This window comes from Mytilus trossulus, chromosome 14 (assembly GCF_036588685.1).
Source record: "Mytilus trossulus isolate FHL-02 chromosome 14, PNRI_Mtr1.1.1.hap1, whole genome shotgun sequence".
NCBI lineage: Eukaryota > Metazoa > Mollusca > Bivalvia > Mytilida > Mytilidae > Mytilus > Mytilus trossulus.
In genome coordinates, this window is record NC_086386.1 from 50175798 (window position 1) to 50188088 (window position 12291).

Consider the following 12291-nt stretch of genomic DNA (forward strand, 5'->3'; position numbering starts at 1 on the left):
CCTCCGCAATAAATTAAAAAAAATTCAACAAGAACTTTATTGTTTTTCCCTCTTTCGTCGCTTCAATTTCGTAACTGCCTTTCGTTCATACAACACTGTTTGCTTCTGTTTCGTATTCAGTTACCATTTTTACAGTGTACGCGCAAAATTTTAAAATCAAATTTATTCAATTTGGTGCGAGGGAAAAAAATCGACGGCAAAGCAATCATTTGCGTTTGAAATTGATAAAGGAGGGCGACAAAGGTCGCGAGATTATTTCTTGAATCCGTCCATGCTGCACATGCAGTTTCCGCTTTTTCAATATAGCCAGGCAAATAAAATACGGCATCACTTTTCAAAATGCACGTATTTTCCTCTTATGCAATTTACCCGGTATAGTTGAATTTCATATTATTTCAAATAGAAAAAATAATTTGCCAACCAAAAACTTGTTTTCATCGTAAAGCAAATTGAATAAGCTTTCAAACTTAATTTATAGTTTTTACTTGTAACAAGCGGATTTTTTGTCATGTTACTTAAATGGAGAGGCAAAACTTGAAATTTACGGATGACGAGATAATAATTTAAAACAAAACTTACTGATATGAAGTGTAGAAACCAAGTTGTGTGACTGAGAAATTAATTTGCTTCTTTATATCGTATACTCAAATTGATGAAATACAATGATATGAAACAAAAGAGTGGAAAACCGGTTTGCGATCACAATTTACGCTACTCCTGAACAGTCTCAGCGTACCAAAGAAAAAGTTTAACAACAGTTTCAAGTTTTAGGATTTATTGGGAACTTCTCTTTACATTTGATATATTAACAGGGGATAGCGCGAACGCAGTCCCCCACACTAAAAAATTGCGTACCCGAGTTGCCCACATTTGGGGCAATCGCAGGCTTCAGCCTAACCGGAGTGCAATGGAAAGGCCTCGACCTGGGGAGACCGCCTTTTTGATCACGGTGCTCCCTGTACCAGGTAAGTATGCTTGGATATCTGACATTTGTCCATTTGAGTAAATCAGGAGTAACTTTATAAAGAGGTATTCGAACATATTATAGTCAGCCGATACATCAGTTTAAAACATACAATAAAAAAAATCGACTTCGCATCGAGAGCCATTTGCCTCCTTCCACTGATTTCATTGAAACACGTTGGTGTATTAAAGACCGGGACACTTTTTCAGGACGATTTGTTGAAAGGGACCAAATAAAGTAGGATAACTCTGTGGATTAAAAACGTACTATGTACGTTCAGATCGCCATGATGCTTTCACACGGAATATCAATAGTTTACAATTCACTCCTCCGCAATAAATTAAAAAAAATTCAACAAGAACTTTATTGTTTTTCCCTCTTTCGTCGCTTCAATTTCGTAACTGCCTTTCGTTCATACAACACTGTTTGCTTCTGTTTCGTATTCAGTTACCATTTTTACAGTGTACGCGCAAAATTTTAAAATCAAATTTATTCAATTTGGTGCGAGGGAAAAAAATCGACGGCAAAGCAATCATTTGCGTTTGAAATTGATAAAGGAGGGCGACAAAGGTCGCGAGATTATTTCTTGAATCCGTCCATGCTGCACATGCAGTTTCCGCTTTTTCAATATAGCCAGGCAAATAAAATACGGCATCACTTTTCATCAAATGCACGTATTTTCCTCTTATGCAATTTACCCGGTATAGTTGAATTTCATATTATTTCAAATAGAAAAAATAATTTGCCAACCAAAAACTTGTTTTCATCGTAAAGCAAATTGAATAAGCTTTCAAACTTAATTTATAGTTTTTACTTGTAACAAGCGGATTTTTTGTCATGTTACTTAAATGGAGAGGCAAAACTTGAAATTTACGGATGACGAGATAATAATTTAAAACAAAACTTACTGATATGAAGTGTAGAAACCAAGTTGTGTGACTGAGAAATTAATTTGCTTCTTTATATCGTATACTCAAATTGATGAAATACAATGATATGAAACAAAAGAGTGGAAAACCGGTTTGCGATCACAATTTACGCTACTCCTGAACAGTCTCAGCGTACCAAAGAAAAAGTTTAACAACAGTTTCAAGTTTTAGGATTTATTGGGAACTTCTCTTTACATTTGATATATTAACAGGGGATAGCGCGAACGCAGTCCCCCACACTAAAAAATTGCGTACCCGAGTTGCCCACATTTGGGGCAATCGCAGGCTTCAGCCTAACCGGAGTGCAATGGAAAGGCCTCGACCTGGGGAGACCGCCTTTTTGATCACGGTGCTCCCTGTACCAGGTAAGTATGCTTGGATATCTGACATTTGTCCATTTGAGTAAATCAGGAGTAACTTTATAAAGAGGTATTCGAACATATTATAGTCAGCCGATACATCAGTTTAAAACATACAATAAAAAAAATCGACTTCGCATCGAGAGCCATTTGCCTCCTTCCACTGATTTCATTGAAACACGTTGGTGTATTAAAGACCGGGACACTTTTTCAGGACGATTTGTTGAAAGGGACCAAATAAAGTAGGATAACTCTGTGGATTAAAAACGTACTATGTACGTTCAGATCGCCATGATGCTTTCACACGGAATATCAATAGTTTACAATTCACTCCTCCGCAATAAATTAAAAAAAATTCAACAAGAACTTTATTGTTTTTCCCTCTTTCGTCGCTTCAATTTCGTAACTGCCTTTCGTTCATACAACACTGTTTGCTTCTGTTTCGTATTCAGTTACCATTTTTACAGTGTACGCGCAAAATTTTAAAATCAAATTTATTCAATTTGGTGCGAGGGAAAAAAATCGACGGCAAAGCAATCATTTGCGTTTGAAATTGATAAAGGAGGGCGACAAAGGTCGCGAGATTATTTCTTGAATCCGTCCATGCTGCACATGCAGTTTCCGCTTTTTCAATATAGCCAGGCAAATAAAATACGGCATCACTTTTCATCAAATGCACGTATTTTCCTCTTATGCAATTTACCCGGTATAGTTGAATTTCATATTATTTCAAATAGAAAAAATAATTTGCCAACCAAAAACTTGTTTTCATCGTAAAGCAAATTGAATAAGCTTTCAAACTTAATTTATAGTTTTTACTTGTAACAAGCGGATTTTTTGTCATGTTACTTAAATGGAGAGGCAAAACTTGAAATTTACGGATGACGAGATAATAATTTAAAACAAAACTTACTGATATGAAGTGTAGAAACCAAGTTGTGTGACTGAGAAATTAATTTGCTTCTTTATATCGTATACTCAAATTGATGAAATACAATGATATGAAACAAAAGAGTGGAAAACCGGTTTGCGATCACAATTTACGCTACTCCTGAACAGTCTCAGCGTACCAAAGAAAAAGTTTAACAACAGTTTCAAGTTTTAGGATTTATTGGGAACTTCTCTTTACATTTGATATATTAACAGGGGATAGCGCGAACGCAGTCCCCCACACTAAAAAATTGCGTACCCGAGTTGCCCACATTTGGGGCAATCGCAGGCTTCAGCCTAACCGGAGTGCAATGGAAAGGCCTCGACCTGGGGAGACCGCCTTTTTGATCACGGTGCTCCCTGTACCAGGTAAGTATGCTTGGATATCTGACATTTGTCCATTTGAGTAAATCAGGAGTAACTTTATAAAGAGGTATTCGAACATATTATAGTCAGCCGATACATCAGTTTAAAACATACAATAAAAAAAATCGACTTCGCATCGAGAGCCATTTGCCTCCTTCCACTGATTTCATTGAAACACGTTGGTGTATTAAAGACCGGGACACTTTTTCAGGACGATTTGTTGAAAGGGACCAAATAAAGTAGGATAACTCTGTGGATTAAAAACGTACTATGTACGTTCAGATCGCCATGATGCTTTCACACGGAATATCAATAGTTTACAATTCACTCCTCCGCAATAAATTAAAAAAAATTCAACAAGAACTTTATTGTTTTTCCCTCTTTCGTCGCTTCAATTTCGTAACTGCCTTTCGTTCATACAACACTGTTTGCTTCTGTTTCGTATTCAGTTACCATTTTTACAGTGTACGCGCAAAATTTTAAAATCAAATTTATTCAATTTGGTGCGAGGGAAAAAAATCGACGGCAAAGCAATCATTTGCGTTTGAAATTGATAAAGGAGGGCGACAAAGGTCGCGAGATTATTTCTTGAATCCGTCCATGCTGCACATGCAGTTTCCGCTTTTTCAATATAGCCAGGCAAATAAAATACGGCATCACTTTTCATCAAATGCACGTATTTTCCTCTTATGCAATTTACCCGGTATAGTTGAATTTCATATTATTTCAAATAGAAAAAATAATTTGCCAACCAAAAACTTGTTTTCATCGTAAAGCAAATTGAATAAGCTTTCAAACTTAATTTATAGTTTTTACTTGTAACAAGCGGATTTTTTGTCATGTTACTTAAATGGAGAGGCAAAACTTGAAATTTACGGATGACGAGATAATAATTTAAAACAAAACTTACTGATATGAAGTGTAGAAACCAAGTTGTGTGACTGAGAAATTAATTTGCTTCTTTATATCGTATACTCAAATTGATGAAATACAATGATATGAAACAAAAGAGTGGAAAACCGGTTTGCGATCACAATTTACGCTACTCCTGAACAGTCTCAGCGTACCAAAGAAAAAGTTTAACAACAGTTTCAAGTTTTAGGATTTATTGGGAACTTCTCTTTACATTTGATATATTAACAGGGGATAGCGCGAACGCAGTCCCCCACACTAAAAAATTGCGTACCCGAGTTGCCCACATTTGGGGCAATCGCAGGCTTCAGCCTAACCGGAGTGCAATGGAAAGGCCTCGACCTGGGGAGACCGCCTTTTTGATCACGGTGCTCCCTGTACCAGGTAAGTATGCTTGGATATCTGACATTTGTCCATTTGAGTAAATCAGGAGTAACTTTATAAAGAGGTATTCGAACATATTATAGTCAGCCGATACATCAGTTTAAAACATACAATAAAAAAAATCGACTTCGCATCGAGAGCCATTTGCCTCCTTCCACTGATTTCATTGAAACACGTTGGTGTATTAAAGACCGGGACACTTTTTCAGGACGATTTGTTGAAAGGGACCAAATAAAGTAGGATAACTCTGTGGATTAAAAACGTACTATGTACGTTCAGATCGCCATGATGCTTTCACACGGAATATCAATAGTTTACAATTCACTCCTCCGCAATAAATTAAAAAAAATTCAACAAGAACTTTATTGTTTTTCCCTCTTTCGTCGCTTCAATTTCGTAACTGCCTTTCGTTCATACAACACTGTTTGCTTCTGTTTCGTATTCAGTTACCATTTTTACAGTGTACGCGCAAAATTTTAAAATCAAATTTATTCAATTTGGTGCGAGGGAAAAAAATCGACGGCAAAGCAATCATTTGCGTTTGAAATTGATAAAGGAGGGCGACAAAGGTCGCGAGATTATTTCTTGAATCCGTCCATGCTGCACATGCAGTTTCCGCTTTTTCAATATAGCCAGGCAAATAAAATACGGCATCACTTTTCATCAAATGCACGTATTTTCCTCTTATGCAATTTACCCGGTATAGTTGAATTTCATATTATTTCAAATAGAAAAAATAATTTGCCAACCAAAAACTTGTTTTCATCGTAAAGCAAATTGAATAAGCTTTCAAACTTAATTTATAGTTTTTACTTGTAACAAGCGGATTTTTTGTCATGTTACTTAAATGGAGAGGCAAAACTTGAAATTTACGGATGACGAGATAATAATTTAAAACAAAACTTACTGATATGAAGTGTAGAAACCAAGTTGTGTGACTGAGAAATTAATTTGCTTCTTTATATCGTATACTCAAATTGATGAAATACAATGATATGAAACAAAAGAGTGGAAAACCGGTTTGCGATCACAATTTACGCTACTCCTGAACAGTCTCAGCGTACCAAAGAAAAAGTTTAACAACAGTTTCAAGTTTTAGGATTTATTGGGAACTTCTCTTTACATTTGATATATTAACAGGGGATAGCGCGAACGCAGTCCCCCACACTAAAAAATTGCGTACCCGAGTTGCCCACATTTGGGGCAATCGCAGGCTTCAGCCTAACCGGAGTGCAATGGAAAGGCCTCGACCTGGGGAGACCGCCTTTTTGATCACGGTGCTCCCTGTACCAGGTAAGTATGCTTGGATATCTGACATTTGTCCATTTGAGTAAATCAGGAGTAACTTTATAAAGAGGTATTCGAACATATTATAGTCAGCCGATACATCAGTTTAAAACATACAATAAAAAAAATCGACTTCGCATCGAGAGCCATTTGCCTCCTTCCACTGATTTCATTGAAACACGTTGGTGTATTAAAGACCGGGACACTTTTTCAGGACGATTTGTTGAAAGGGACCAAATAAAGTAGGATAACTCTGTGGATTAAAAACGTACTATGTACGTTCAGATCGCCATGATGCTTTCACACGGAATATCAATAGTTTACAATTCACTCCTCCGCAATAAATTAAAAAAAATTCAACAAGAACTTTATTGTTTTTCCCTCTTTCGTCGCTTCAATTTCGTAACTGCCTTTCGTTCATACAACACTGTTTGCTTCTGTTTCGTATTCAGTTACCATTTTTACAGTGTACGCGCAAAATTTTAAAATCAAATTTATTCAATTTGGTGCGAGGGAAAAAAATCGACGGCAAAGCAATCATTTGCGTTTGAAATTGATAAAGGAGGGCGACAAAGGTCGCGAGATTATTTCTTGAATCCGTCCATGCTGCACATGCAGTTTCCGCTTTTTCAATATAGCCAGGCAAATAAAATACGGCATCACTTTTCATCAAATGCACGTATTTTCCTCTTATGCAATTTACCCGGTATAGTTGAATTTCATATTATTTCAAATAGAAAAAATAATTTGCCAACCAAAAACTTGTTTTCATCGTAAAGCAAATTGAATAAGCTTTCAAACTTAATTTATAGTTTTTACTTGTAACAAGCGGATTTTTTGTCATGTTACTTAAATGGAGAGGCAAAACTTGAAATTTACGGATGACGAGATAATAATTTAAAACAAAACTTACTGATATGAAGTGTAGAAACCAAGTTGTGTGACTGAGAAATTAATTTGCTTCTTTATATCGTATACTCAAATTGATGAAATACAATGATATGAAACAAAAGAGTGGAAAACCGGTTTGCGATCACAATTTACGCTACTCCTGAACAGTCTCAGCGTACCAAAGAAAAAGTTTAACAACAGTTTCAAGTTTTAGGATTTATTGGGAACTTCTCTTTACATTTGATATATTAACAGGGGATAGCGCGAACGCAGTCCCCCACACTAAAAAATTGCGTACCCGAGTTGCCCACATTTGGGGCAATCGCAGGCTTCAGCCTAACCGGAGTGCAATGGAAAGGCCTCGACCTGGGGAGACCGCCTTTTTGATCACGGTGCTCCCTGTACCAGGTAAGTATGCTTGGATATCTGACATTTGTCCATTTGAGTAAATCAGGAGTAACTTTATAAAGAGGTATTCGAACATATTATAGTCAGCCGATACATCAGTTTAAAACATACAATAAAAAAAATCGACTTCGCATCGAGAGCCATTTGCCTCCTTCCACTGATTTCATTGAAACACGTTGGTGTATTAAAGACCGGGACACTTTTTCAGGACGATTTGTTGAAAGGGACCAAATAAAGTAGGATAACTCTGTGGATTAAAAACGTACTATGTACGTTCAGATCGCCATGATGCTTTCACACGGAATATCAATAGTTTACAATTCACTCCTCCGCAATAAATTAAAAAAAATTCAACAAGAACTTTATTGTTTTTCCCTCTTTCGTCGCTTCAATTTCGTAACTGCCTTTCGTTCATACAACACTGTTTGCTTCTGTTTCGTATTCAGTTACCATTTTTACAGTGTACGCGCAAAATTTTAAAATCAAATTTATTCAATTTGGTGCGAGGGAAAAAAATCGACGGCAAAGCAATCATTTGCGTTTGAAATTGATAAAGGAGGGCGACAAAGGTCGCGAGATTATTTCTTGAATCCGTCCATGCTGCACATGCAGTTTCCGCTTTTTCAATATAGCCAGGCAAATAAAATACGGCATCACTTTTCATCAAATGCACGTATTTTCCTCTTATGCAATTTACCCGGTATAGTTGAATTTCATATTATTTCAAATAGAAAAAATAATTTGCCAACCAAAAACTTGTTTTCATCGTAAAGCAAATTGAATAAGCTTTCAAACTTAATTTATAGTTTTTACTTGTAACAAGCGGATTTTTTGTCATGTTACTTAAATGGAGAGGCAAAACTTGAAATTTACGGATGACGAGATAATAATTTAAAACAAAACTTACTGATATGAAGTGTAGAAACCAAGTTGTGTGACTGAGAAATTAATTTGCTTCTTTATATCGTATACTCAAATTGATGAAATACAATGATATGAAACAAAAGAGTGGAAAACCGGTTTGCGATCACAATTTACGCTACTCCTGAACAGTCTCAGCGTACCAAAGAAAAAGTTTAACAACAGTTTCAAGTTTTAGGATTTATTGGGAACTTCTCTTTACATTTGATATATTAACAGGGGATAGCGCGAACGCAGTCCCCCACACTAAAAAATTGCGTACCCGAGTTGCCCACATTTGGGGCAATCGCAGGCTTCAGCCTAACCGGAGTGCAATGGAAAGGCCTCGACCTGGGGAGACCGCCTTTTTGATCACGGTGCTCCCTGTACCAGGTAAGTATGCTTGGATATCTGACATTTGTCCATTTGAGTAAATCAGGAGTAACTTTATAAAGAGGTATTCGAACATATTATAGTCAGCCGATACATCAGTTTAAAACATACAATAAAAAAAATCGACTTCGCATCGAGAGCCATTTGCCTCCTTCCACTGATTTCATTGAAACACGTTGGTGTATTAAAGACCGGGACACTTTTTCAGGACGATTTGTTGAAAGGGACCAAATAAAGTAGGATAACTCTGTGGATTAAAAACGTACTATGTACGTTCAGATCGCCATGATGCTTTCACACGGAATATCAATAGTTTACAATTCACTCCTCCGCAATAAATTAAAAAAAATTCAACAAGAACTTTATTGTTTTTCCCTCTTTCGTCGCTTCAATTTCGTAACTGCCTTTCGTTCATACAACACTGTTTGCTTCTGTTTCGTATTCAGTTACCATTTTTACAGTGTACGCGCAAAATTTTAAAATCAAATTTATTCAATTTGGTGCGAGGGAAAAAAATCGACGGCAAAGCAATCATTTGCGTTTGAAATTGATAAAGGAGGGCGACAAAGGTCGCGAGATTATTTCTTGAATCCGTCCATGCTGCACATGCAGTTTCCGCTTTTTCAATATAGCCAGGCAAATAAAATACGGCATCACTTTTCATCAAATGCACGTATTTTCCTCTTATGCAATTTACCCGGTATAGTTGAATTTCATATTATTTCAAATAGAAAAAATAATTTGCCAACCAAAAACTTGTTTTCATCGTAAAGCAAATTGAATAAGCTTTCAAACTTAATTTATAGTTTTTACTTGTAACAAGCGGATTTTTTGTCATGTTACTTAAATGGAGAGGCAAAACTTGAAATTTACGGATGACGAGATAATAATTTAAAACAAAACTTACTGATATGAAGTGTAGAAACCAAGTTGTGTGACTGAGAAATTAATTTGCTTCTTTATATCGTATACTCAAATTGATGAAATACAATGATATGAAACAAAAGAGTGGAAAACCGGTTTGCGATCACAATTTACGCTACTCCTGAACAGTCTCAGCGTACCAAAGAAAAAGTTTAACAACAGTTTCAAGTTTTAGGATTTATTGGGAACTTCTCTTTACATTTGATATATTAACAGGGGATAGCGCGAACGCAGTCCCCCACACTAAAAAATTGCGTACCCGAGTTGCCCACATTTGGGGCAATCGCAGGCTTCAGCCTAACCGGAGTGCAATGGAAAGGCCTCGACCTGGGGAGACCGCCTTTTTGATCACGGTGCTCCCTGTACCAGGTAAGTATGCTTGGATATCTGACATTTGTCCATTTGAGTAAATCAGGAGTAACTTTATAAAGAGGTATTCGAACATATTATAGTCAGCCGATACATCAGTTTAAAACATACAATAAAAAAAATCGACTTCGCATCGAGAGCCATTTGCCTCCTTCCACTGATTTCATTGAAACACGTTGGTGTATTAAAGACCGGGACACTTTTTCAGGACGATTTGTTGAAAGGGACCAAATAAAGTAGGATAACTCTGTGGATTAAAAACGTACTATGTACGTTCAGATCGCCATGATGCTTTCACACGGAATATCAATAGTTTACAATTCACTCCTCCGCAATAAATTAAAAAAAATTCAACAAGAACTTTATTGTTTTTCCCTCTTTCGTCGCTTCAATTTCGTAACTGCCTTTCGTTCATACAACACTGTTTGCTTCTGTTTCGTATTCAGTTACCATTTTTACAGTGTACGCGCAAAATTTTAAAATCAAATTTATTCAATTTGGTGCGAGGGAAAAAAATCGACGGCAAAGCAATCATTTGCGTTTGAAATTGATAAAGGAGGGCGACAAAGGTCGCGAGATTATTTCTTGAATCCGTCCATGCTGCACATGCAGTTTCCGCTTTTTCAATATAGCCAGGCAAATAAAATACGGCATCACTTTTCATCAAATGCACGTATTTTCCTCTTATGCAATTTACCCGGTATAGTTGAATTTCATATTATTTCAAATAGAAAAAATAATTTGCCAACCAAAAACTTGTTTTCATCGTAAAGCAAATTGAATAAGCTTTCAAACTTAATTTATAGTTTTTACTTGTAACAAGCGGATTTTTTGTCATGTTACTTAAATGGAGAGGCAAAACTTGAAATTTACGGATGACGAGATAATAATTTAAAACAAAACTTACTGATATGAAGTGTAGAAACCAAGTTGTGTGACTGAGAAATTAATTTGCTTCTTTATATCGTATACTCAAATTGATGAAATACAATGATATGAAACAAAAGAGTGGAAAACCGGTTTGCGATCACAATTTACGCTACTCCTGAACAGTCTCAGCGTACCAAAGAAAAAGTTTAACAACAGTTTCAAGTTTTAGGATTTATTGGGAACTTCTCTTTACATTTGATATATTAACAGGGGATAGCGCGAACGCAGTCCCCCACACTAAAAAATTGCGTACCCGAGTTGCCCACATTTGGGGCAATCGCAGGCTTCAGCCTAACCGGAGTGCAATGGAAAGGCCTCGACCTGGGGAGACCGCCTTTTTGATCACGGTGCTCCCTGTACCAGGTAAGTATGCTTGGATATCTGACATTTGTCCATTTGAGTAAATCAGGAGTAACTTTATAAAGAGGTATTCGAACATATTATAGTCAGCCGATACATCAGTTTAAAACATACAATAAAAAAAATCGACTTCGCATCGAGAGCCATTTGCCTCCTTCCACTGATTTCATTGAAACACGTTGGTGTATTAAAGACCGGGACACTTTTTCAGGACGATTTGTTGAAAGGGACCAAATAAAGTAGGATAACTCTGTGGATTAAAAACGTACTATGTACGTTCAGATCGCCATGATGCTTTCACACGGAATATCAATAGTTTACAATTCACTCCTCCGCAATAAATTAAAAAAAATTCAACAAGAACTTTATTGTTTTTCCCTCTTTCGTCGCTTCAATTTCGTAACTGCCTTTCGTTCATACAACACTGTTTGCTTCTGTTTCGTATTCAGTTACCATTTTTACAGTGTACGCGCAAAATTTTAAAATCAAATTTATTCAATTTGGTGCGAGGGAAAAAAATCGACGGCAAAGCAATCATTTGCGTTTGAAATTGATAAAGGAGGGCGACAAAGGTCGCGAGATTATTTCTTGAATCCGTCCATGCTGCACATGCAGTTTCCGCTTTTTCAATATAGCCAGGCAAATAAAATACGGCATCACTTTTCATCAAATGCACGTATTTTCCTCTTATGCAATTTACCCGGTATAGTTGAATTTCATATTATTTCAAATAGAAAAAATAATTTGCCAACCAAAAACTTGTTTTCATCGTAAAGCAAATTGAATAAGCTTTCAAACTTAATTTATAGTTTTTACTTGTAACAAGCGGATTTTTTGTCATGTTACTTAAATGGAGAGGCAAAACTTGAAATTTACGGATGACGAGATAATAATTTAAAACAAAACTTACTGATATGAAGTGTAGAAACCAAGTTGTGTGACTGAGAAATTAATTTGCTTCTTTATATCGTATACTCAAATTGAT

At 36.3% G+C, this 12291-nt stretch overlaps 9 non-coding genes across 9 annotated transcripts; all 9 read right to left on the reverse strand.

Moving 5' to 3' along the window:
* Positions 1-809: 809 nt before the first annotated feature.
* On the reverse strand, positions 810-973 carry LOC134698199 (U1 spliceosomal RNA). The gene has a single exon (XR_010103169.1). It is a non-coding gene; the product is annotated as a U1 spliceosomal RNA (small nuclear RNA).
* Positions 974-2102: 1129 nt separating this feature from the next.
* Positions 2103-2266, reverse strand: LOC134698200 (U1 spliceosomal RNA). The gene has a single exon (XR_010103170.1). It is a non-coding gene; the product is annotated as a U1 spliceosomal RNA (small nuclear RNA).
* Positions 2267-3395: 1129 nt separating this feature from the next.
* LOC134698201 (U1 spliceosomal RNA) lies at positions 3396-3559 on the reverse strand. Its single transcript, XR_010103171.1, has one exon. It is a non-coding gene; the product is annotated as a U1 spliceosomal RNA (small nuclear RNA).
* Positions 3560-4688: 1129 nt separating this feature from the next.
* On the reverse strand, positions 4689-4852 carry LOC134698202 (U1 spliceosomal RNA). Its single transcript, XR_010103172.1, has one exon. It is a non-coding gene; the product is annotated as a U1 spliceosomal RNA (small nuclear RNA).
* Positions 4853-5981: 1129 nt separating this feature from the next.
* Positions 5982-6145, reverse strand: LOC134698203 (U1 spliceosomal RNA). The gene has a single exon (XR_010103173.1). It is a non-coding gene; the product is annotated as a U1 spliceosomal RNA (small nuclear RNA).
* Positions 6146-7274: 1129 nt separating this feature from the next.
* On the reverse strand, positions 7275-7438 carry LOC134698204 (U1 spliceosomal RNA). Its single transcript, XR_010103174.1, has one exon. It is a non-coding gene; the product is annotated as a U1 spliceosomal RNA (small nuclear RNA).
* Positions 7439-8567: 1129 nt separating this feature from the next.
* LOC134698205 (U1 spliceosomal RNA) lies at positions 8568-8731 on the reverse strand. Its single transcript, XR_010103175.1, has one exon. It is a non-coding gene; the product is annotated as a U1 spliceosomal RNA (small nuclear RNA).
* A 1129-nt stretch (positions 8732-9860) lies between these two features.
* On the reverse strand, positions 9861-10024 carry LOC134698207 (U1 spliceosomal RNA). Its single transcript, XR_010103177.1, has one exon. It is a non-coding gene; the product is annotated as a U1 spliceosomal RNA (small nuclear RNA).
* Positions 10025-11153: 1129 nt separating this feature from the next.
* On the reverse strand, positions 11154-11317 carry LOC134698208 (U1 spliceosomal RNA). Its single transcript, XR_010103178.1, has one exon. It is a non-coding gene; the product is annotated as a U1 spliceosomal RNA (small nuclear RNA).
* Between the last annotated feature and the right edge of the window lie 974 nt (positions 11318-12291).